General features: G+C 49.1%; 1 long non-coding RNA gene across 1 annotated transcript; it reads left to right on the top strand.

The window, feature by feature from the left end:
- Positions 1 to 306: 306 nt before the first annotated feature.
- Positions 307 to 14,853, top strand: LOC308474714. Its single transcript, XR_013984883.1, has 4 exons — positions 307 to 381; positions 794 to 875; positions 12,520 to 12,646; positions 14,690 to 14,853. It is a non-coding gene; the product is annotated as an uncharacterized lncRNA (long non-coding RNA).
- The last annotated feature ends 8,865 nt before the right edge of the window (positions 14,854 to 23,718 follow it).

Raw genomic sequence — 23,718 nt, 5'->3', positions numbered from 1 at the left:
TCCTAAATACTCGTGTCTGTGTGCTTTTTAATCAACAGGCCATAGGGGCTTGGCACGCAAGTGGTAGCAATTGCTTCATTTTCCCTCTCACTCTTGGTACCTTGTGTACACAGGACAAAATCAGGGGTGTTCCTTTATTTGAATAAACTGAACATTGAGCAGAAGAGCAGGAAGGACATGGGTACAAGCTGGTCCAGGAACATGGGTAAACATTACCTCTCCATCCCTTCACAAATTTAAATCCCCAGTTTATTAACCTAAGTTGATCAATCTGTCCTGAAAGGGTAGGGTGTGTCTAATTGGACATGTGAATATAAGTGAAGACAAAGAATATAAGCAAGCAATCTGGGCTGGAAGGTGACATAGTGTTCAAACATCTTGGTAAGTACCTGTAGAATCATATTTTATCTTTAACCATCTTTTTCTCCATGTCCTTGTTTGTTTGGAACTGATAGATGTTCTTAACAACTCCATCAATGTTGTAGGGATAAGAGTCCTTTAATGGTGTAATTCTAGAATTCTGATGGAAGTTAACTATATATGAACATCTGCCAGGGATTAAGATACAGTTATGTATGGATTTATTGATTTAAGGTAAGGTTGTGAAGCAACTGCAGGTATTCCTGGAAAAGACTTATTATCTATATCCACTGCAATGGTCAGGGCTGATAGGAGTTGCAATCCAGCCACAGGCTTGCTATCCTGGTCTATAACTTAGCTCAAAGCCCAGCATGCTTACAATCAGCCAGGTTGTATTAACCCCTTCATGCCATTGCTGTCTCTTTTCTCATAGTGATACCAGAGTCAGCACGTTGCCATGAAGATTTTTTGTGCCTTCTCCTTGATGCTGTTTATAGCACTCATGGTTGCTCCAGGTAGGCCATGTGGAAACTTAATGGAAACAAATTAAAATAATGTTTGTGGGAGAGTAAAGATGTCATGGGACGCAGGTGGTGCTGTGGGTTAAACCACAGAGCCTAGGACTTGCCGATCAGAAGGTCGGCGGTTCGAATCCCCGCAACAGGGTAAGCTCCCATTGTTTGTGAGGAGATTTCACCCCTCCCATACACAAGAATCTCCTGATCATCTCCTGATGGTCTCTGCTGACTCTCCAGAGAGAAGGAGGCGTGTCCTGCCTATCTACTTATTCTGCCCAGCAACATATCAGTGTGTGTGTGTGAGAGAGAGTCAGTCAGTCAGTGTATCGGAGAGAGTGAGAGTGTTGGAGATCCTAGAGATAAGATTGCTGTTAGAGCAGCTGCAGACTCTCAGTGTAGCATTGATTTATGCTTAGAATATTCAGCTCTGTATATAGTTTTGTATCATAGTTGTAGTTATAGAATAAAAGGAAGATATTCTACAGAGCTGCTCTCCGAGTGGTTTATACTCTGCAAGACTCTGCAAAACTCTGCTGCGCAACGACTGTATTATTGAGACAGTGAATCCGGTTCTCTCAGCTCTGAGCTGTGAGTCCACAGCACTGTGACCGTTTCCTGTGAGAAGGAGGTCTCTGGCAGTGCTACCCAGCTCGCCTAGCCCAGTCGGGGTTGAGGTGCAAGAGTCCAGTTGGTGCACTGGCTCTAGGGCGATGCTGACATCGGTTATGGGCCCAGTCGTTGTTCCAGTCGTCTGACCTGGCGTTGTTCCAGTCATCCCAGGCGTCCCAGTCGTCCCAGTCGCCAGAGGTTTCTGTTGCTGATTGCCGGACGGTGGAACGGACGCTGCATGCTGGACTGATTTGCGGTGCCCAGAAGCAGAGCTGTTTTGGAGCAGAGTGTTCAAGCTGCCGCTGTTGCTCTTGCTGCTGCTTGATTTATGGAGGTATGTTGCTGACTGCCAAAGGAAGAAGATAGCATCCCTGTTTGCCTGTTAATTGCGCTCTGAGTGGGAGAGAGAGTGGCTGAGGGAGTCAAGGCTTTATCTGTGTTGCACGAGGGAAGTGTCTTGCTCTAAGTAATAGCAGACATGGCCTGTGCACATTCTGGCCAGATGGCTCTGTCCTTTCCTCTCCTCACGCCTGAAACCTATGCAGTTTGGCAAGTAAAGATGAAAGCGCTTTTACAGAGGGAGAAGCTATTTCACACGATAGAAGATGACCCTCCAGATAAGGATGATGATGATTGGGCTGAGTGGCATGCTGCAGATATGAAAGCCCGAGGGACAATTGTTTTGAGTGTTTCAGACCACTTGCTGGTGAACTTAGAGGGTCAAGAGACTGCACAAGCTGTTTGGCATAAGTTGAGAGATATGCATCTGAGGCAGAATTCTGGTTCCAGTGTGATTTTCTTTAAGAAGCTGTGCAGGCTGCAGTTGGAGAAAGGTGGTGATTTGCCTAGCCATCTATCTCAATTAAAGCGTCTCAGACAGGACCTTGTTCAGCGAGACCTGGCTATTTCAGAGGCTGTGTTTGCAATGCTGATGATCAATAGCCTAGATGAGTCTTATGATGGAGTGGCTGCCCAGATTTCCACAATGCCTTCTGACCGGCTAACAGAAGATTATGTGTCTAGCGTGCTCTTGAATGAGTGGGATCGCAGACAGGCTGTTAAAGAAAGCCGGGACTGTGCTGTTAAAAATATGCTTGAAAATGTGCCTGAGTCTTCAGCAGGGGAAAGTGAAAGTGAAACTGCTGCTGTTAAAGCTTTGAAATTGAAGCGGTGCTTTTCGTGTGGAGCACAAGGCCATTTGAGTTTCCAGTGTAAGAAGTCTTCAAAGAAGAAGGGAAACTTCAGAGGCAGAGGGGGAGGAGGACGAAATCCCCATGCACCTGCTACTTCAAAGGCCTTGATCTCTCGCTGTTCCAGTCAACGTGGGCGGAGTTTCTTCGTGGTCGACTCTGGCTGTTCAAACCACGTGGCCAAAGATAAGAATCTCTTTGTTCAGCTTGAGAAGCAAGAGAAAGAAATTCATCAAGCAGATGGGACAGTTCTCACGAGTATGGCTCAGGGAACTGTGTTCTTAAAGAGCCTGAATGCAACTATTAAGAATGTCCTGTATGCACCTGATATTCAGGACAATTTGTTGAGTGTTTCCCAGCTTGATCGTCAAGGGTTTAAGGTGGTGTTTGCTAAATCTCGCTGTGAAATTCTTAGAGATGGCAAGCTCATTCTGTATGCAAAATGTGTAAATGGATTGTACCAACTGCCTTTTGTTTCAGGTACAGGCACTGCAGAAGCTACTGAGAAAAAGTGTTGCAATTTAACTGTAGATAAGAATGAGAAGTTGCATGACCAATGTATTCATTATTACCATCGTGTTTATGGTCATTTGAATTTCCAGGCTGTGGCAAAAATGCCTGATATGGTTCAGGGTATGAAGTTGAAAGAATGTCCCTACCACATGAAATGTGTTTCTTGTGCTGAGAGTAAGGCAAGGCAAGCTCCCAAAGGTACAGAGTCTGGGAGAGAGGCCAAGAAACCATATGAAGTCATTCATGCAGACTTAGTGGGGCCTCTAGCGCTCTCTAGAGGCAATTCAAGGTTTTTCATGGTTCTGATAGACTCCTATTCAAAATATGTTTGGATCTATATGCTGCAGAAAAAGTCTGAAGCCTTTACCAAGTTTCGCCAGTTTTGTAAATGGCTCAGAAATGTACATAATGAGAATGTACGTTGTCTTTTCACAGACAGGGGTGGAGAGTTTTGTTCAGAAGAGTTTGAGAGTTTTCTTTCTGAACAGGGCATTGAGCATAGGACCGCCACGCCCAGATCACCCTGGCAGAATGGTTTATGTGAGAGAGTAAACCAAACTCTGCAGCAAGGAATCAGAACGCTGTTACATGATTCAGGGCTGCCCAATCCTTTTTGGGCTGAAGCTCTTTCGTTTTTCTGTCATGTGTATAACAGGAGATACCAGTCTAGTGTAAATTGCACCCCATATGAGATGCTTCACGGAAGAAAGCCATGTGTAAAGCATTTTAAAATTTTTGGTTCGGAGGTTTGGGTGCACACCTCGCAGGGTGACAAACTGAGCAAGCGTGGAGAACATGGTGTTTTCCTAGGATATGAGAAAGGGTCTTATCGTGTTCTGATCACAGACACGAAAACCATAAGGCTGACCAGGAGTATTGATGACAATCCACAATGGGACAGAGTTGGCGTTTTTCAGTGCCATCCCATTTGTGATGATGGTGCAAAAGGGGCAAAGAAAGTTAAGAGGGAGGCAAGTGTTGTTGGTGGTGATAATCCTGATGCCAATGTAGTTCCAGATGATGGCACAGATTATCAGACCCCAAAAGCCTCAGGTGAGTCTGACGCTGACTCAGACTTAGCAGCTTCATATACTTTAGCTCCCCATTCTCCCAAAGAGGAGGAAGCACCAGAACAAGAGGATCAGAGAGTTTTGCGCAGATCCAAGAGAACAACCAAGGGTGTACCACCGAAAAGGTTTTCTGAAGAGTTTGCAAAGACTGCGGTCACGAGCAACTCTGGTGGGGTTTTCAAACCTAGCATGAAGTGTGCTGAGAGTAGTAGCACAAAACGCTTTATTTATTTCCTTACCTGATATTTGAAGGAAAGCGTGTATTTGAGTTCTAAAAAGTGGTTTGTTCAAATCTGCCTAATTAGAGATGTCAATTTGCATTTGAAAGGAAGAAATGTGTGTGAAGATTTTTCCAGAAGCTGCTTATTCAATGGTATTGTAAAAGTGTTTTATATGCCGGGAGAGAGATACCTGCAGATATGTTAACCAAGGTTGTAAGCAGAGAACAACTTTTGGAGTGTATGTGCAAATTGCAGTTATGTTAAAGATTCTTGAAATGGTCGGATGAAATGGGGGAGGATGAGGAGATTTCACCCCTCCCATACACAAGAATCTCCTGATCATCTCCTGATGGTCTCTGCTGACTCTCCAGAGAGAAGGAGGCGTGTCCTGCCTATCTACTTATTCTGCCCAGCAACATATCAGTGTGTGTGTGAGAGAGAGAGTCAGTCAGTCAGTGTATCGGAGAGAGTGAGAGTGTTGGAGATCCTAGAGATAAGATTGCTGTTAGAGCAGCTGCAGACTCTCAGTGTAGCATTGATTTATGCTTAGAATATTCAGCTCTGTATATAGTTTTGTATCATAGTTGTAGTTATAGAATAAAAGGAAGATATTCTACAGAGCTGCTCTCCGAGTGGTTTATACTCTGCAAGACTCTGCAAAACTCTGCTGCGCAACGACTGTATTATTGAGACAGTGAATCCGGTGCTCTCAGCTCTGAGCTGTGAGTCCACAGCACTGTGACCGTTTCCTGTGAGAAGGAGGTCTCTGGCGGTGCTACCCAGCTCGCCTAGCCCAGTCGGGGTTGAGGTGCAAGAGTCCAGTTGGTGCACTGGCTCTAGGGCGATGCTGACAGTTTGGTCCCAGCTCCTGCCAACCTAGCAGTTTGAAAGCACATAAAAGTGCAAGTAAATAAATAGGTGCCGCTCTGGCAGGAAGGTAAACGGCGTTTCCGTGCGCTGCTCTGGTTCTCCAGAAGCGGCTTAGTCATGCTGGCCACATGACCCGGAAGCTGTACACCGGCTCCCTCGACCAATAAAGCGAGATGAGCGCCGCAACCCCAGAGTCGGTCAAGACTGGACCTAATGGTCATGGGTCCCTTTACTGTATGCTGAATAAACTGCTTGTAAATATGTTCATCACAGCCTCTCCCTGCCACTTCTGTTGCGTAGCATTTACTCTGCTGATTAGAGCGTGCTCCAGCTTCTAAAGCTGGGGTCACTGACACTGAACCAAGGACTGGAGATCACCTGGCACATCGGCCGGTGGGCTGGCGCCAGCTGGGGGCTTGCAAATTGCCCCCGTTTCCTTGGCTGCATCCCAACACTTCCATACTATGTGCTTTTGTTTTTGGGCTCTTTGTTCTGTCTCCTGGACAGACAGGATGTTTGTGTGAGCTTCTCCTCACAATGTTGTTATTTTCTTTACTATGGTTTGCTTAAATTTGGTTTGATTTGATGTACAGCAATAAAATTAGTGATACTACATACTTCCGCAGCCAAGCCTTCGTTTACTCTGCTGTTTGCGTGCGCATATGAGCAGATATGAGTCGTTGAGAGAAGGACTGTTGCCGAACTCTTTTGTTACCGGAGGGAGAGGCTCCAATAGAGCCCCTCAGTTTACCACACATAATAAAGAAGAGCCATAGCTCAGTGCCAGAGCATTGGGGTGTGGATTTCTATTGAACAAACTTCTCTCTTTAAGGTTCAACGTCCCAGGTTCAATATAACCATTGCATAATGGCAGCCCAAGATATTCGGAATAACTTTTAAACTGATGTTACAGGAATTTATAATACAGTGGTACCTCGGGTTAAATACTCAATTCGTTCTGGAGGTCCGTTCTTAACCTGAAACTGTTCTTAACCTGAAGCACCACTTTAGCTAATGGAGCCTCCAGCTGCCACTGCATGATTTCTGTTCTCACCCTGAAGCAAAGTTCTTAACCCACAGTACTATTTCTGGGCTAGCGGAGTCTGTAACCTGAATCCTCTGTAACCTGAAGTGCATTTAACCAGAGGTACCACTGTACAGGGGTGGCCCATACTGTTTCACCACCTGAGGCGAAAAGGGAAGATGGCTTCCCGTGCTGTCTGTCCCCACCAAAGCCTAGGTAACCTGGGTTGTGCAGTTGTGGCTTCCATAAGCCAGTGAGATCTCAAGGGGCTCCCATGAGATCTCTATGGAAACCAGAAGCCTCCTCAGCCATTTGTGCTCGCTTCTCCATTGGCACAGGAGGCAACTGTGCAGGTGCCCAGAGAGGGGCCCCTTGAATTAGGCCACCTGAGGCACCTACCTCAGCCTTCCTCATGGAGAAGAAGAGAAGAAGAACAGTTTGGATTTGATATCCCGCCTTTCACTCCCTTTAAGGAGTCTCAAAGCAGCTAACATTCTCCTTTCCCTTCCTCCCCCACAACAAACACTCTGTGAAGTGAGTGGGGCTGAGAGACTTCAAAGAAGTGTGACTAGCCCAAGGTCACCCAGCAGCTGCATGTGGAGGAGTGGAGACATGAACCTGGTTCCCCAGATTATGAGACTACCGCTCTTAACCACTACACCACACTGGAGGGGACCAGGAGTAGTACATGCTTCCAGCCCCATTTTTTTTCTTTTGTCATTTATGTCCAAATGCTTTTAATTTCAATGCATGTCTTACCTGCAGAAAACAGAAGCATCTCAGAAAACAGAAGGGCAAGCACGAAAAGCCAGCGCAAACGCATTGCTGAAGCTTTACTCAGATCTCAAGTTGAGCAGCAAGAGCAGACTACTGAGGCAGAATACTCTGGTGATCGTTCTGTGCCTCCTGGACCGCTTAATAGCCACCTATTTGTAGGGTTTTGTGATATACTGACACGTAAGCTCTGTGCATTGGTAATCCGGATGTGATGCACGTGATGACAGGAACTATTCATCAAGGATACAAAAGGGGAACATAAAGTTAAATTGATGACATTAACCGTGAAATATTTTAAGAGTTCAAGGATTCAATGGCATCTATTGTTTTAACAGTTGCTGTTTCCTGCTTTCAGTATTGTGCTCCATGGTTGTTGCTCCTCAAGGAAACATGGAGTACCAAAGCAAGGAAATACTGAACAGTGTGCATTAACTTAAGGAAGTTTTCTGGAGTCGGTGCATTGTAAATTTGATTTTATAACCCTTTGGATGACAGCTGAGTGAAACACTAAGAGCACTATTGCTATTCTGCTGGCGGCCACCCAGAGTGGCTGGGGAACTAGAGCCAGATGAGCAAGATATATATGATAAAATTATTATTATTATTATTATTATTATTATTATTATTATTATTATCATCTGAGAAAACTGTTGTGACTGTTGTTGTTGTTTAGTTGTTTAGTCGTGTCCGACTCTTCGTGACCCCCATGGACCAGAGCACTCCTGTCTTCCACTGCCTCCCGCAGTTTAGTCAGACTCATGTTTGTAGCTTTGAGAACACCGTCCAACCATATTGTCCTCTGTCGTCCCCTTCTCCTTGTGCCCTCCATCTTTCCCAACATCAGGGTCTTTTCCAGGGAGTCTTCTCTTCTCATGAGGTGGCCAAAGTATTGGAGTCTCGGCTTCAGGATCTCTCCTTCCAGTGAGCACTCAGGGCTGATTTCACAGAACCAAATGCCTTGAATGCAAAAGTGCTCAGTTTGCATAGGAGACTGTAGGAAAGATGTTGTTTTGGTGCTTTGAGAGCATCCACAATATGGTTGAATACGACTGGGGGAGATTTCATAACAAGAAGAAACTACATTGCATTTAGTCAAATCATTATTTCCTTGCTTTGGTTCACTGTGTCTCCTTGAGGGATAGTAGGCATGGACTGCAGTGCTTGAAGCAGGAAGCAACATATAGGCAGAAACTTTTAAAACAATAGATGCTATTGAACCCCAGAACCCTGAATAAATATAATGGAGAATGCCATGGACTTTACTGTCTGCTCCTTGAACATTATGGCTTCCCAATGAATAAAATACAGAATATATGGCAATTAACTCTTTTTTTCTCTCCTTGATTAAGTTTATGTCATCACGAGCAGTACATTTGAATCATCCATTCATAGGGCTTAGATGTCAGTACGTTACAAAACCCCGTCAATAGATCAGCATTCAGCCTTCCAGAAGACACAGAACATTAATCAAAGTATTCTGCCTCAGTAGTGAACTTCTGCACCCAGGGCATGTGGGCCTGTATATGACAGCAGCCTCCCTAATTATTCCACTCAGTTGCCAAGCAAAGGGTCTGAAATTGAATTTACAGCCCACAGAATGCTGAATGTTAATGCACTGATCAGCACTTCCTTGATTTGGTACAGTATACTGTGTCTCCTTGAGCAGTAGTAGACATGGACCACATCACTTATATAATCCGAAGTTGAGCAGCAAGAGCAGATTAGTGAAACAGAATGCTCTGGTGGGAGTTCTGTGTCTTCTGAATGCCCAACTATTTATAGGGATTCATGATATACTGACACGTAAGCCCTCTGCATGGATGAACTGGCATGAAAGACATGATGACAAAATCTATTCACCAAGAGGAACCCAAAAAAAGTTAATTACCACATATGTTGCACATTATTCTAATGCTGAAAGGACTTTGAATTTCATTTAATTGGAAGTATAATACAGTGGTACCTCGGGACATGAACGGGATCCGTTCCGGAGCCCTGTTCACATCCTGAACATAACATAAGATGTGACAGAACATCTGCCCATGCTCGGGTTGCATATCGCCGCTTCTGCGCATGCACGTTTTGCCGCTTCTGTGCATGCGCATTTCGCCACTTCCGCACGTGCGCGGGTGATGTCATTTTGACTATCTGCTCATGCGCGAGCGCGAAACCTGGAAGTTTGGGACGCTTTATTCACTTTTGTATGGTTTAAGGTATCCAAATGTTTCTTGTACCTATGTAGAAAATATAATCCACTCAACAGAAGGCGCAGCCACACCTAGTAAAGCCCCCCCCCCCCCGGTGCGGTTAAGTCCAATGAGAGGCGACTATGGGGTTTTGTTGCTCAGCTTGCTTTCAGGCTAAGGGAGCCTTTGTTTGTCCACAGGGAGCTTTCTGGGTCATGTGGCCAGCATGACTAAACTGCTTCTGGTGCAACAGGACACCGTGAAGAGTGCCAGAGTGCACAGAAATGCCAATTACCTGCCCGCCACAGTGGTACCTATTTATCTATTTGCACTGGCGTGCTTTTAAACTGCAGAAGCTGGGACAGAGCAATGGGAGCTCACCCCGTTGCACGGATTCAAACTGCCGACCTTCCAATTGGCAAGTCCAAGAAACTCGGTGGTTTAGACCACAGCGCTACCGCTCCCTTGCTGAATGGGGGCCTAAATAGCTGGATTAGATGCAAAGTCCCCCTGCGATGAATCCAATCTTCATTCTCATGCATGAATGTGGATATGCATAGCTGTATTGTGCCTTTGAAATGGGGGCACCTGCCATTATAAAGTTTGGTTATAAATTGTGTCATGAAGAATAATGCATTTTCCTCCCACCTCCTTTTAACCCAAAGAGAAACGTGATCAATTGTTTAGATGACTGCAATGCTTTTATTGAGCAAAGAGTACTAAAGCAGACAGAGTCCATTTATCTTCTCATTCTTTTGCTGGCAAGAAGTTCAGCAGGTCAGGAGACGATTCTTTTAGCAGAACTGAGGCATCGATTAGATCCGCTCCAATCAGTTATTTCCTGGTGAGAGAAGGAATATGATGATCTGGGTTAGTGTCCACAAACACAATTTGGCAATTCAATTGTCCTGCCGTTGTTCCAAAGCTCTGTACACTTCATGATAGACATATCATCCCAGTTCATCTCCACCCACCTATTAACAAAATCCTTTACTGCAAACTTCAGGTCTCTACTATTCCATTGAGTTAAAACCACCTGCCCATCAGTATTCATCAAGTTGCTCAGTTGCCCACATTTAATTCCATCCATGAGTTCATGGACATGTTGAACCTGCACAATCATGTCTGATGTGGTTGCATCCAAGGCTACCTAATTTGGCCTTCACATGTCACCACCCAGGTCCAAACTTTAGAGAAGCAATGCAAAATCTAAAAAGGAAGCATTTTGTTCCAGTGATGTAAACATGGGATCATACAGCCTTGGGGTGGGGGCTTATTTGAGTTACACAGTTCGGAACATAATGCTCCTTCTGTATGGGCACTTGGGACAGAAGCTTTGCAGAGATAATGGCAAATAAGTAGACATTCATTTCCATGAGCATCACATACTTATGGGTGATCAAACAGGTTTTGTGGGGGGCTTCTGGAGCACCACAAAAGCCTGTTGCACCTAAGAGGAGCTCTACTGGATGAGGCCGATGGCCCATCAAGTCCAGCATCCTGTTCTCACAGTGGCCAACCAGATGCCTGGGGGAAGTTCACACGCAAGATTTGAGCACAAGAACAATCTCCCCTCCTGTGGTTTTCAGCAACTGCTGTTCAGAAGCATCGCTGCCTCAAAGTGTCATGGTGTCACGTTGTGGCATGTGCACACTGTTTACTCTCCCTCTACCATCACCACTCTTTGGCACCACAGAGGCCTTGGACCTGTCCAAGGCTGAACTTCAAGGCTTCCACCAAGGCCCAGCGCGGACACAGGCATACCCCAGAAGCACGTCTGTGGCCAGAGTGTGCTCCAACATAGGCCCCGTGGCAGAGCCCCAGTCACCACTGTGGTGCTGCAGAGCCACAGGGAAGGCAGCGAATGGCAGCAGCGGCCGGCAGCTGGGAACCCACAGGGAAAATTTGGTGGGTGCTTGGGCCCCCAAGGGCCCCTGGAAATGGCTCCAGTGTTGCAACTTATACATTGCTTTCTGGGTTGCTCCAGGTAGGCCATGTGGAAACTTAATGGAAACAAATTAAAATGATGTTTGTGGGAGAGTAAAGATGTCATGGTGCTGTGGGTTAAGCCACAGAGCCTAGGACTTGCCGATCAGAAGGTCGGCGGTTCGAATCCCCGCGACGGGGTGAGCTCCCGTTGCTCAGTCCCTGCTCCTGCCAACCTAGCAGTTCGAAAGCACATCAAAGTGCAAGTAGATAAATAGGGACCGCTTCAGCGGGAAGGTAAATGGCATTTCCGTGCGCTGCTCTGGTTCGTCAGAAGCAACTTAGTCATGTTAGCCACATGACCCGGGAGCTGTACGCCGGCTCCCTCGGCCAGTAAAGCGAGATGAGCGCCGCAACCCCAGAATCGGTCACGACTGGACCTAATGGTCAGGGGTCCCTTTACCTTTACCTTTAAAGATGTCATAGATCCTGTGCTGTTGATATGATTTACAGGCTGCTGGATATTTCTGAGCATTCTCCATGGTGTGCAAAGGAACAGACAATAACCCCATGTGATAGGGAGTAGAGTCAATAAAATATTTGTTTTGTTTAATAGTGGCGTCCATCAGACTGTGCTCTACAGCAGGTGTGGGGAACCAAAAGTTGCTGAGCTGTTGCTCTCATCACCCCTCACCATTGATTGTGCTTTCTGGAGCTGAGGGGAGTCATATTGGACTATAAATTAAATCCAATACAGGTAGCCAGAAACATAAAGAACTTGGAACAGAGAGGCCCAGTGGAGGACAACATTTACTTTTCCACCCTTTATTCCCCAGGCAGGCTAGGGGAGAAGAGAATGAAATCCTCTGCAAGTTTGCTAGAGAAATGATGGACTAGGGAAATGATGGAAGAGGAAACAAGCTTTTTTCTTGCTCTGGAGGGTAGGACTTGAACCAGCAGCTTCAAGTTACAAGAAAGGAGCTTCCCACTAAACATCGTGAAGAACTGTTCGACAGTTCAACAGACGCCCTCGGGAGGATGTGGACTCTCCTTCCTTGGAGGTTTCTAAGCAGAGGTTGGATGGCTATCTGTCAGGGATGCTTCAGCTGAGATTCCTGCATTGTAGGGGGTTGGACTAGATGACCCTTGGGATCCTTTCCAACTCTACAATTCTATGATTCTATAACTAGTTCCTGTTTGAAGTGCCTCTTTCTTTTTCAGACTGATCAGTTATTGTCCTCTTCTGGTTGTGCAGGATTCACCAGGTATCTTCATGGTGACACAGAGTGTATGGTCGCTCGGGGGATATGCAGACATTTGCCTTGTCAGCCCTATGGCAAAAAGATCGGCCACTGTTTACTGGACACTTACTGCTGCAAAGAGTATGTAATGAAATAAGGAAGTTTGTCCCTTGACTTGAATGCTTTGCTAAGACTGCTTGCAAACTGGTGAAGCAGAAAGAAGATGGCTCTGAAACACTTAAACTAGATTCAGCAATGATGTTTTTCACTTGAAACAAGGGTAGGGAATTCTTGGGATCAAATGCACACCCACCCACCCTATTATTTGCCCCTGCTTCATCCCTTTTCAGGGACGTGGGTGGCGCTGTGGTTTAGACCACAGAGCCTAGGGCTTGCCAATCAGAAGGTCGGTGGTTCAAATCCCCGCAATGGGGTGAGCTCCCGTTGTTCGGTCCCTGCTCCTGCCAACCTAGCAGTTCGAAAGCATGTCAAAGTGCAAGTAGATAAATAGGTACTCTGGCGGGAAGGAAAATGGCATTTCCATGCGCTGCTCTGGTTCACCAGAAGCAGCTTAGTTATGCTGGCCACATGACCCGGAAGCTCCCTCTGCCAATAAAGTGAGATGAGCGCCGCAACCCCAGAGTCGGCCATGACTGGACCTAATGGTCAGGGGTCCCTTTACCTTTACCATCCCTTTTCTATTTACCATGTATAGAGTGAAAACATCGCCCTTGGGGGGAAAAAATACTGGGTGATCAGAATAATCCCCAGACCCTTCACTACCTATGTGAAGTTTGCATAAAGATATTTCCCTCTAGCTGCCTTTAATCTCCGGAGGCAGAGAGCACCATGCAAATGTTAGCCATTTCTTTTTTTGCAGGGAAGTGATCTTTCGCTCCCTCGTTTCTCCAAAATGATGTATCTGTGTGTGGGGGGGTGATCATCTGGAGCTGGCCTGACCATTAGGTCAGGGCTGGGGAAGCTTCCTCAGTCCAAAACCAACCTTCCCTTCTGGGCAACCATCCTAGGGAGACAAACCAATATTGGGTGATGCCAAAGGCAAAAGTGGGCGGAACAGTGAATGCATTTTTTACTTTCTCTCACTACCTACACACGATCACACCACCCCATTTCTGTTCCCCATCCCAACAACCAAGACACTTTGAGGACATGCTGCAGCCACACAAAAACATTGGCTATCCAAATCTTTATAGGCCAACAGTGGTGGTCATATATGTTCACACGGGAGCCAGTGTGGTGTAGTGGTTAAGAGCAGTGAACTCATAATCTGGTGAACCGGGTTCGCGTCCCTGCTCCTCCAAATGCAGTGGAGTGACCTTGGGCTAGTCACACTTCTCTGAAGTCTCTCAGCCTCACTCACCTCACAGTGTTTGTTGTGGGGGAGGAAGGGAAAGGAGAATGTTAGCTGCTTTGAGACTCCTTAGGGTAGTGATAAAGAGGGATATCAAATCCAAACTCTTCTTCTTCTTCTTCTACCCTATAGTATTGTCAGGGACTGGGCAGAGGAGGAATGGTGGAGAGTGCCTCCCCAGCCTGACCCTTCCAGGGAGGAGGAAGAGGAAGACAGTATAGATTTACAACAGGGGTTTGAGGGAGGTCACAGCTCAGAGGAAGGTGAGGGGGAAAGTTGGGAAATCATGGGAGAGCCAGAGCAACACCTGGCTGACACGTTGTCACTAGAAAGCATCCCAGACCCTCCATCTCCCAGAACCCAGCGAGCCTTAAAAGTAGGAGAGCAAAAAGCTCAAAGGCAAAGGGCATGTAGCAGCACCCATAGGAGAGATGATGAGAATGATGAATGAGGAAGTGGGAGAGACGGGGTGGAGATTCACTTGGGACAATGGCATTATGCAAGAGGCTGGGTTCTATAGCCTCTCTGTAAAGATTGAAATAAAAAAGGACAGTAAGAAACTTTTCCTTGTCTTTATAATTTCCTGGGCAACCAGCCAGAAGCCACAGACAGCCTCCTGACAGGTGTATTCTCACCACAGTCATTGCTTCAGGTACAAAGAGAGAGCTGAACTCCTTTCACAGTAGTCATTACCTTGGACTCAGACAAGGAAGGAAATGTTAAAGGAACACAGTCATCTCCATCTCCAGACCATTCCTACCATAGTTCCCTGGGTTTTGTTGAGCTCTCTAATGTCTGTTTCCATCTGTCAGTTACAGATAAAAGGACCACTATGATTTCCTGAAGCTCTGGACACTTTCTTCTGAGACAAGAATAAGAATGAGATTCATCACTAAGCCCTTACAGAGTCCTCCTCTCCCTTGTGGTCACTGTTAGTTTCCTCCATTGCTGCAGCATTTTCCACCATCCTGTTACTAAAGATGTAAATAAATAAATAAATAAATAAATAAATAAATAAATAAATAAGAGCCGGTTTCATGTAGTGGTTCGAGAATTGGACTGGGACCTGGCTGACAAGGATTGATGGCCTCTCTTGGCCATCAAACTCACTGGGTGATCTTGGGCCTGTCACTGTCTCTCATCCTAACTGACCTCACAGGGTAGTTGTGGAGATTAACCAAGGAGGAGAAGGCAAAGTCTCTAATTTTCTGCCAAAAATGGTTTCTGAGGGGACGAAACCTGCCAACAATAGGTGCAGGGATTCTCCCACATGGGGATACTTTACTTCTCCCAATATATATATGGGGGGGAGCAGTTGCAGGTGCAAAGCTGGGATTTAATACTTGAAAGGTAGGCTTGCCCATTTAATGGAAATTGTGGGAGGAAGTGGGAAGTTGGTTACCCAGTTTGTAGCTCAGTGAAGATGTATGGAAGCTGGGCAGAGAGAGATTTCCATGCCAGGGATCATTAGGAAAGGGTCTGAAAAGAAAGCCAACAATATCATAATGCTGGCATACAAATCTATAGTGAGACCACAATTGGAATACAGTGTACAGTTCTTCACCTCAAAAAGGGTATTGTAGAGGTGGGAAATGTTTGGAAAATGGCAACCAGAATGATCACGGGGTGGAGCTGTTACATATAATTCCGTATTAAAGGTAAAGGTAAAGGTACCCCTGACCATTAGGTCCAGTTGTGACCGACTCTGGGGTTGCGGTGCTCATCTCGCTCTATGGGCCGAGGGAGCCAGCGTTTGTCCGCAGACAGCTTCCGGGTCATGTGGCCAGCATGACTAAGCCACTTCTGGCGAACCAGAGCAGCGCACGGAAACGGCGTTTACCTTCCCACTGGAGCGGTACCTATTTATCTACTTGCAGTTTGATGTGCTTTCGAACTGCTAGGTTGGCAGGAACAGGGACCGAGCAACCGGAGCTCACCCCGTTGCAGGGATTCGAACCGCTGACCTTCTGATCAGCAAGTCCTAGGCTCTGTGGTTTAACCCACAGCGCCATAGAGAATGCTGGCATGTATTGCTGAAAGGGTTTAACTGGAAGATTCCCTTGAAGCTAAAGAAGATCAAGAAGAGCTTTCTGAGCACCTAGATGTGTTGATAAATTAACTGTTATTGTTCTCTGCTAGCTAACATGTGGGGTTTAATCTTAGAGCAGGTGATTAAGGTATTCATTTGCAAATCATCATATGGGTCTTTTGTTCCCAGCCAGTAAGATGTGATAATGAAGCTTTCCAGGGAACTTACATAGCCCTAGGCAGTATGTGGGCTATTGCAGGCTGGAATAGGAGAAAGAAAGAGTTTTGATTTCTGGAAGAAGAACAGTAATTCCTGGACATGCACTAGGTCTTATACAACTGTTTGGATGTATCAATTAGTGTTTTTTGTTCTGTTCTGTTCTGTTCTGTTCTGTTCTGTTCTGTTCTGTTCTGTTCTGTTCTGAAAGCACTTCTGCAACTAAAGCTTTGAATTAAACTTATGGGTCTGGACAATGTTTTATTCCAAAAGCAGTCAGTTTTTATGCAACCAACTGCTTCAAGCTGCACAATATTAATATATGCAATAGGAGCAAGTCCCTCATGAGGAAACGTTGCAACATCTGAGGCTTTTTTGTTTAGAGAAAAGAGGAATTAGAGAGGTCTTGATGACAGAGGTTAATAAAATAGTTCAAGTTGTGGAAAAGAGTTTTTCTCCCTCATAATACCAAAAGTCAAGGCTGTCCAATGAAGCTGAACAATGGAAGATTCAGGACATACACAACAAAGTACTTCCTCACACAACTCCATTGGAGTCAACTTCTAGGGGCTGTGAGGGCTTTGGCCCCCACAGTAAAATATTTGAGGGGGCAGGGCCCCCCAAAGTTGATGGTCATTCCCATTCAAATGGTCATGTGAATCATGTGATTGATTATGTGGGGCCCCCAGAATATTTTATTCAAGTTGTCACCCCTGCACAACTCATAATTAAACTATGACATTAGCTGCCATAAGAGGCAGCCATGGCGACCAACTTGGATTGCTGTAAAAGAGGATTACAGTTATAGCAGGCCTTTTTTTTTCTCCTGGGGGTACACAAACCCCTAAACATTTTGTGAATCAAAGTTTGGCCTCATTGAGGGGCAGTATTTCAATAGTAGGAAAATGAGAGTACCCTTTGTCAGTATTTTCATTCTTCCCATTGCAAGGACCACGTGACCCTATTGTTTACTTTCTGTTTCGTGGGAAAGGAAGAGACGGAAGCCAGTCTGGGAGACTTCCATTACTGTTTCTTTTGTACTACACTTTGTTCTGTCTTACGAAGAGACAGGATATCTGTATGAGAGCTGCTCCTCTCGTACATGTTTGTTACTGTCAGAGCTGCTTCCAGATCCTAGCTCACAGAGGATCACGCTAGCCAGCGATCATTAAACAAAAGTCTTTATTGAGTTACAGTTTCCATTCTCAAGCTGCTGCGTGCAACTCTACGTCTCATGGTTAGATCGGCGAAGCTCCGTCTGAGTCTCCGCCCCTTGTACACCAACTTAATATCCTAGCCCTGCTCCACCTTTTCCGCCTGACTGTTCTTCTCTGGGTCCCTCTGCCCCCCGGGGTCTCTTCCTTCCGGGATTCCTCTGACGCTGACCCCCCTGACTCTTCTCCCTCCTTTCGGCGGGCTTTAGGACCTGGCTCCCTTTCCGGGCTGCCTACTGCGCCACCTTCCTGTGCATTTGAACTTGGCGCGTGCGCCCAACCTTCCACCTTCCGTCTGACCGTTTCTTCGCTCCCCGATGGAGGTGTGGCCACTCCTGACTCGTGCCCTCCCCCCTGTTGTGAGCTGCCAGCGCTTGATCCCTGGCGCCCTTCCTCTTCCCTGCTCTCTGGCGGTGACGCTGGTCCCGATTTCCAACTGCTCCCCTCTGAGTCCCCTCTGGCTCTATCTTCCTGGGGTGTCCCCCTAGGCTCCCCCCTTGCCCTGGCCACTGGTGCTCCTTTCTGTGAATCTTCTGATTCACTGGAAAGACTCGGAGATCTCGGGTCGTCGTCATCACTCATCTTTTCTTCTGCCTCCTCCCCCTCGCTCTCTGTTTCCTCCCTTGCCCTTGCCTCTGCTCCTGAACCCCTGACATCCATCCCCCCCTCGAAGCCCCCTCTTCCCCCCTCCCCTCCTTCCGGTGCGGGATCTGGGTGCTGCCGTGTCAGGGGGACGAATGTCGGATACAGTTCGCTTCCCGTGGCGGGCCGCCATCTGAAGTCTTCCGGTTCTTCCTCCCTGCTCTCGTTGACGACGGTCACCTCCGCTTCCATCTCTGTGCCGCCGTGCTCGAAACCCGGGTCGTCCCCGAAAACGTCCATGTCCGTCTCTCCCTCGTTGCCTTCTGGAGACGTTGCTCGTCCTGGACCCTCCAGCCACCTTCTGCGGAACTGCTCCTCTGGTCGATCATCCCACCAATACGAGGGTTCTGAAGCAGATCCCGAGGGTGACCCCTCCGGGGAACGGGCGTCTCGTGTCGGTTCCTCGTCCGAGTCGAACCCCCGGAACGTGCTGGCTGAAAGCGTGGGCGTGAAAAGCCAGTCGTCGAAAAAGTCTGCTGGCATTGGCCTATGTGGGAAGAGGGCATGAAACTCTTCTTTGAGCAGAGGTTCGTCTAAAGCGTAGCCCGGCACCCAGCTGTTGGCACTGGCCGGGGTGCCCTCCTTGGCGAGAAGGTATTCTACCCCCTCTTCCCCCCATCTGGAGTCCAAAATCTCCGTGACTTCGTTGATGCGCTCCTCCCGTGCCACTCCCCCCTGCCCGGTTCTCTCTCGGAGCGGACCCGGTGCCGTTCCTGGTTCCTGAAACCTGTGAGGTGCCTTGTAGGGAGTGAGCACCGATCTGTGGAACACCGGATGCATTCTGGAACCCTCCGGAAGAGCCAGCCTGAAAGCCACCGGGTTGACCTGTTCTTCGACTTGGTAGGGCCCCAGTTGTTTATGCCCTAGTTTCTTCTTCGCCAACGACCTGGCCGGCACTGCGTGGGCTGCTAACCAGACCCAGTCTCCCACATGGATCTCTTCGCCAACCCTTCTGTGTTTGTCCGCTTGTACCTTGTATGCGTGTTTAGCCAGCTCCAGGTGCCGCCGCAGCTGATCGTGGACCTCCTGCAACTCCAACGCGAATGCATCTGCTGTCTGCGGCTCCCCCTCCCCCATTCTTTCCAGTCCCGGGAAGGTTCTGGGGTGCCTCCCGTTGTTGGCGAAGAACGGCGTGACCCCCGTGGACACGTGCTTCGTGTTGTTGTAGGCGAACTCAGCGAGAGGCAGGTAATCCACCCACGTCGCAGGCTGTTGATTCGCATAACATCTCAGGTACTGCTGCATGATGGCATTGACCCGCTCCGCTTGCCCGTTGGTCTGCGGGTGTCTAGCCGACGCCAGGTTGATCTTGACGTTCAGGAAGCCCATCAGCCTCTGCCAGAAGTTCGAGATGAACTGTCGCCCTCGGTCGGACAGAATAGACCGCGGCAGACCGTGAACCTTGAACACGTGGTCTATGAACAGTTTGGCGGTTTGTTCCGCCGTGGCCACCTTCGCACACGGAATGAAATGTGCCATCTTGGAGAACAAGTCCACCACCACCAGCACAGCCGTCTTGCCCCTCGAGCTGGGCAGATCCGTGACAAAGTCCAGGGCCACTCTCTCCCATGGTTCGAACGGAGTTTGCAGCGGTTCCAGCAGTCCGGCCGGCGGTCTGTGCACTGGTTTGGCCCTCTGGCAGGTGTCACACCGCGCCACGTAGTCCGCGACTTCCCCTCTCATTCCGGGCCACCAGAAGTCTCTGGCTACTAATTCCACCGTCTTCTCCTTGCCAAAGTGCCCGGCAGTGGGCGCGTCGTGTAGCTGCTGCAGTACCTTGGCGCGAAGTTCGTCTCCCGGCACGTAGATGGCCCCTTTACGGATGAGCAAACCATCTCGCAGCTGGAACTCGTCGGTCGCTGCCGTGCCCCTGTGCACCTGTGCCATCTTTGCTTGCGCGAAGGAGTCATCCTGCAACGCTCGTCGCACCGCATCCAGGTCAACTGTTGCCGCTGCGCACGCCCACACTGTCGGTGCGAAGATGTGCATGGCGGCCGCTGGCGTTGCCTCCTCCAGATACTGTGGCTTACGGGAGAGAGCATCCGCCATGATGTTGGTGTCCCCCGGGACATACTCTATTCGGAAGTCGAAGTTCGCAAAGAACTCAGCCCAACGTATCTGCCTCTGGTTCAGGAACTGTGCCGTGCGCCAGTGCTCCAGATTCTTGTGGTCCGTGCAGACCTGCACCGTGTGCTTGGCGCCGATCAGGAAGTGCCTCCACGCTTTGAATGCTGCATGAATGGCCAGCAACTCCCTGTCCCAGATGGTGTAGTTCTGTTCAGACTTGCTGAGCTTCCTGGAGTAAAACGCTCCCGGCCTCCAAGCCCCCTGCGGGTCTTTCTGCAGCAGGACTGCTCCCACGGCTCTGTCCGAAGCGTCTGTCTCCACCCTCATCGGCCTGCTGGGGTTGACATGAAGCAGCTGCTCTTCCGACGCGAAGAGACGCTTGAGTGCCTGAAAGGACTGCTCCGCCTGCTCTGTCCAGATGAACTTCTTTTTCTTGGAGCTGAGCGTGTCCGTGATGGCCGCTGTCTGCATGGCAAAGCCTTTGATAAACTTGCGATAGAAGTTCGCGAAGCCGACAAACCGTTGGACCTCCTTCCGGTTGCGTGGGCTTCTCCAATCCAACACTGCTCGAACCTTGGCGCTGTCCATGGTGAGCCCCTTGTCAGACAACTTGTAGCCCAGGAAATCCACCTCGGTCACGTCGAATTGGCACTTCTCCAGCTTGGCGTAAAGCCTATGTTGCTGTAGCCTGCTCAGCACTTCCTTGACGTGTCTGTCATGCTCCTGCTGCGATTCCGAAAAGATCAGGATGTCATCCAAGAAACAGACGCACGTCTTGTAGAGGAGCCCCGCCAACACGTGATGCATGAAAGCTTGAAAAACGTGGGAACCATTTTGCAATCCAAAAGGCATAACTCTATATTCGTAGGTGCCCAGGGGCGTGAACATGGCTGTCTTCCACTCATCTCCTTCCCGCATGCGAATGAGGTTGTACGCCCCTCGCAGGTCCAACTTGGTGAACACGCTGCCCTTCCGTACCTTTGCGAGGAGGTCGTCGATTCGGGGCATGGGGAAGTCCGATGGCTTGGTCACACTGTTCAAAATGCGATAGTCCACTACAAGTCTTTTTTGGGGCGTGTCCCGCTTCTTAACAAAGAATACCGGACTGCCCCCCGCTGCCTTGGACTCTCGGATGAAACCGCGCTCCAAATTATGATCTATGAACTCTTTGAGTTCCTGCAGTTCGTCCTCAGACATGGAATACAGCTTCCCTTTGGGCAGCGCCGCCCCCGGCAGCAGGTCAATTGTGCAGTCATATGGTCTGTGGGGGGGTAGCCTGTCTGCCTCCTTCTCGCAGAAAACCTCCAAAAATTCTGCGTACTTGTGGGGAACCGCTTGCAGCGTGCCTAGCTGCAGCTGTGACTCCTCTTCCTCTCCTTCCTGCCGGGGCACGATGCAGTGTTCAGCGCAAAAGGAAGAGCCGAAGGTCAGCTGCCTCTGGTACCAAGCCAGCGTCGGGCTGTGCTTGTCCAGCCAACTCATGCCCAATACAATGGGCGTGTCCGATAGTTGAGTGACATTGAAGCTGATGATTTCCCTGTGATTCCCAAGTCGCATCACCATTGGCGGCGTCTGCTTCACCACTTGCCCCCCTAGCAGCTCCCTGCCATCCACCGTGACAACCTGCAGGGGCAGCGTGGCAGGCAGCAACTGTATAGCGTGCCGGTCGACAAAGTCCTGCCCTATAAAGTCCGCATTGCTTCCGGAGTCAATGGTGATTGGCACGTCCATGGTGATTCCATTGGGCAGCTGGAGCGACGCGGTGAGCCTCACTACTGGTTTGGGCGGGAGGGGGTCCATGGGCTGTAAAATCTCTGGGGACTGCTTCACTGACACGTCTGGCTGGGCCCCAGTGCCTCTTTCTCCAGCCAGACTCCGTCGTTTCCCTGCTGTGGTTCTCCTTGCTGCGTTGCTGCAGTTACCATTGCTGAGGCTGCAGTGTGCTTGTGGAGCCTCTGGGGACACTCTTTCGCCATATGCTGTGGATCATCGCAGATGTAACACTTCCTGTTCCCTCTAGGAGGCTTCGCTTTCACTGCTGCCGGTGCTAGGGCTCTGGCTGCTGACTGAGCCCTTGCACCTCCAACCTCCATAGGTTCCGCTCCTCCTCCTGGCGGAGGCGTGGATTGCGCACGCGCTGCTTCTCTGGGAAGGAAGGAGGAGCCCCTGGCTGGTTCGCGCCCTCCACGCCCTTCGTCCCTGCTCCACGGACGTTCTTCCAGCCGCACCCCCACCGCCAGCGCCCTCTGAACGATCTCCTGCGTGGTCCGGGGTCTCTCCCCCCTCACAATTTCATCTTTAACCGAGCCGTGCAATCCCTCCCAAAACAGGTCTCTTACAGGAGCCGAATCTCTGTCCCATTCCAGAGCACTGACCAAAGCGAAAAAGCGGGCATGGTACTGCCTTACGCTGGCCCTCCCTTGCTTCAGTCCATGTATCTGCTGCCGAGCAAGATCCACGTCAATGCTTGATAAAAAGCACCCATCCATCGCTTTAATAAAGGCATCCGCATTTTGGAGCGCCGGATCCTTATCTCTCCACAAATTGCGCAGCCATGCTTTAGCATCTCCATGCAAATGGGACATGATGAATCCCACCTTCTCTTGCTCATCTCTAAAGTCTTTGTTCAGCAGTTGCAGTGCACACATTACATCTGCTCTAAAGTTGGGGTACTGTTGCAAATTCCCATCGAAGTGAGAGACCAGACCGCCTGTTCGTCTCCCCAACCCAATCCCCTCCGGTTTGGGTGTCAGTTGCCCTTGCTTCGTAAGCACTTCCAACCTGACCTGGAGATCCCTGTAGGCGGCAGCTGCGTCCTCCTCTCTCTTCCTGGATGCAAGAGCCTCGGCATTCAGTCGTGACACTGCTTCTCTGAGTTCCGCTATCTGCTGTTCGGCCGTCATATTGTCTGCCGTTCGTGAGCTCGCTAGTAGGCACCCGCTTTCTCTCCTCTCCGCGAGGCCGTAGATGCCCACAATTTATGGGACGGAGCTTACTGTCAGAGCTGCTTCCAGATCCTAGCTCACAGAGGATCACGCTAGCCAGCGATCATTAAACAAAAGTCTTTATTGAGTTACAGTTTCCATTCTCAAGCTGCTGCGTGCAACTCTACGTCTCATGGTTAGATCGGCGAAGCTCCGTCTGAGTCTCCGCCCCTTGTACACCAACTTAATATCCTAGCCCTGCTCCACCTTTTCCGCCTGACTGTTCTTCTCTGGGTCCCTCTGCCCCCCGGGGTCTCTTCCTTCCGGGATTCCTCTGACGCTGACGCTGACCCCCCTGACTCTTCTCCCTCCTTTCGGCGGGCTTTAGGACCTGGCTCCCTTTCCGGGCTGCCTACTGCGCCACCTTCCTGTGCATTTGAACTTGGCGCGCGCGCCCAACCTTCCACCTTCCGTCTGACCGTTTCTTCGCTCCCCGATGGAGGTGTGGCCACTCCTGACTCGTGCCCTCCCCCCTGTTGTGAGCTGCCAGCGCTTGATCCCTGGCGCCCTTCCTCTTCCCTACTCTCTGGCGGTGACGCTGGTCCCGATTTCCAACTGCTCCCCTCTGAGTCCCCTCTGGCTCTATCTTCCTGGGGTGTCCCCCTAGGCTCCCCCCTTGCCCTGGCCACTGGTGCTCCTTTCTGTGAATCTTCTGATTCACTGGAAAGACTCGGAGATCTCGGGTCGTC

The sequence above is a fragment of the Podarcis pityusensis genome (genome assembly GCF_964106645.2).
Source record: "Podarcis pityusensis genome assembly, chromosome: 3".
In the NCBI taxonomy this organism is placed as follows: Eukaryota; Metazoa; Chordata; class Lepidosauria; order Squamata; family Lacertidae; genus Podarcis; species Podarcis pityusensis.
Note: the sequence above shows the minus strand (reverse complement) of the source record. Positions and strands in the feature narration are given on the sequence as shown.